Consider the following 2,533-nt stretch of genomic DNA (forward strand, 5'->3'; position numbering starts at 1 on the left):
AGGGGGGTCGGGGTGTGTGACCCTGGGTGAAGAGGACCTGAAGGTACCAGGTGGGCGAAGGCTGAGCTCACTGAGGGGGGTCAGGGTGTGTGACCCTGGGAAAGGCCACTGAGCACCAGGGCTGGAGATGTGGTTCCTGGGCAGCGTGGGGAGCAGGTCCAGGGGCCCTGAGTGAACCCACTCACTGAGGGCGTTTGCCAGTAGGGATGGAGGCAAAGCCCTGCAGTGGTGATCTCAGTGCCGGTGTCTCGTCGGTGGAGCCAGAATGTGGTTTTATTAGGCAAGTGCTCAGAAGGTGAGGCTTGAAGTAAGCACCGCAGCCGATGGCTGTGCTTTTAAGTTCTGCCGTCGTTAGGTAAACCAATTTCAGAAGAACAGTTCAGCATCTTCGAGAACTCATTTCTGAGTCCCGCCTCCCCGTTTCTGTCCGAGGAGGATCGACTCCGCGTTGCTTAGATGTTAAGAAGATCGTTTCATGTGGAAAATGCCCCCGTAGCCCCCTGTTGTTTCAGTGATTGACAGCAATAGAGGAGACGCAGAGAAGTCCTCAGTCCGTCACGCTGGTTCTCTGCCCTCCCAGCTGCAGCCCAAACCTTGTTTTGTGTTGTTTGCTTGAAATACCAGTTTACGCTGAACAGGATAAGGGAAGCTGTGTGACACAGAAAGACGTCCAAGATTTGTTGTTAGGTGAAAAGAGTAAGTTTCCGAACAGGGTGCATGTTAAAATCCTAGTTTTATTTTAAAAATATTAGTGATAACATGTAATTTTATCTGCTTAAGAAAGAGAATACAGCTAACTGTTGTTGTGGGTCTGGGAGGGATTCATGTGGTCTGCATTTCACAGCCTCATATACAAAATAAGAATTTTTAAGGTGTTAATAATCGTGTACTGCTCTTATAATGACAAAAAACAACAGATTTATTTTTAAAAAAACTAAACTGATTTTTAAAATAACATTGTGCTCTCTGTACTGGTGAAGATGATCGGTAACTATGGCAACCTCATTTTAAGGCAAAAGGAGGTTACAGAAAAGTACTAGTCACATTTACTTTTTGGAGTCGACATTCTGGAAGTGACGTGGGTGGAATTAAGTGCACAGGATGGGGATGGAGGAAAGCTTTCACCGTCTGACCTCCATGCAGGAAAGCCCAGCAGTGGCCACTTCACCTGGCCACAGGTTTGTGCTGTTGAAACATGAGACGCTTGTCTCACTGCCTGTCGTTTGTGTAGGATTTGAACATTGGTGGGCAGCGTCATGCACTCTCTGCCCCCTGCTCAGTAGCACAGGCTCCTGTCATAGATGAGGACTGAGAGCCGGGTAGCTGCTGGCCCAGGGCACTCACTGCCGTGGAGCCACTGGGCTGGAGCCAGGCTGTCTAGGTCCACATCCTCACCCCAGGCTCCGAGCGGATTCTACGTTCTGTAGGAAACTTGGGGTTTCAGGCCCTTAGAGAAACCGGGGCGTCCTCCTACCCGTGTTTACTGAAGTCTTTAGTTCAATTGAACAAATTGAAACATATCAACTGTTCCTTTTACTTGATTTCTGTAACTTACTTAGCAGATACCGTCAGTATATGGTACGTACAGAAAGGTGTTCTAGGAGGATCGTGTTCAGAGACTGAGCCCACGTCTTGCCATGTTGAGGGGCCAGCCCTGAGCTGGCTGTTCCATACAGGCAGGACCCCTGTAACGGATGCGACCACGTGCCCTGAGAAGCCCTGTTCACACCTGCCAGCCCAGTGGGATTGTTCATAGCCCCCCTTTTACTCAGAAGCGTCCGGGTTTGGACAGTGAATTACCTGGGTGCCCTCTGTTAATTGTAGGGCCTCCTTCGGTACAGCTTCCAGAGTTCCCCGATGTTTCATTTATGCTGTCATTTGGAGGGATTTGGGTACTGAGTATCTCTTGGTTTTACCCAGTTCCTTTTAAATTTAACTCTTCGGTTGGTTGACATCCCGTGAGGGTAGGGACAGACAGTAGTGAGCTACGTGTTTTCACTTCGTCGCTGTTGGTTGTTACAGAGAGGGAAAGTGAGAAGGCAGTGAGGCCAGCCGAGCCGGGCGGGACCAGTGCTGCTGCTTCCTTGAGCTGGTCCTGCATCATAGTCCTGTGTCCATCTCCCCCCACACCCCGTCTGTCCGTTGGGCAGGGCTGTGTGGGGTGCGAGCTGTGGAAGCAAGTGTAGTTTTGCACGAGGGAGGTGTCTCAGCAGTCAAAGTCCAGGGGAAGTACAGACGGGGACAACCACTGGCAGGGCAGGGAGGGGGACACCTTGTAAATATAGATGGTGTCAACCACTGGTGGGGGGGGGTGCCTGGTAGATACAGACGGGGACAACCACTGGCAGTGCAGGGAGGGGGCGCCTGGTAAATACAGACGGGGACAGCCACTGGCCAGGAGGGCAGGAGGCGCCTGGTAAATACAGACGGGGACAGCCACTGTCCGGGCGGGGAGGGGGCGCCTGGTAAATACAGACGGGGACAGCCACTGTCCGGGCGGGGAGGGGGCGCCTGGTAAATACAGACGGGGACA

The 2,533-nt window shown here is 51.9% G+C and overlaps 1 protein-coding gene across 4 annotated transcripts in view; it reads left to right on the forward strand.

The window, feature by feature from the left end:
• Positions 1 to 2,533, forward strand: part of PPP1R7 (protein phosphatase 1 regulatory subunit 7) — a 38,967-nt gene that overhangs the window by 2,367 nt on the left and 34,067 nt on the right. The gene's annotated exons all lie outside the window — the stretch shown is intronic.

This window comes from Trichechus manatus, unplaced genomic scaffold (genome assembly GCF_000243295.1).
Source record: "Trichechus manatus latirostris isolate Lorelei unplaced genomic scaffold, TriManLat1.0 scaffold00165, whole genome shotgun sequence".
Classification (NCBI taxonomy): domain Eukaryota; kingdom Metazoa; phylum Chordata; class Mammalia; order Sirenia; family Trichechidae; genus Trichechus; species Trichechus manatus.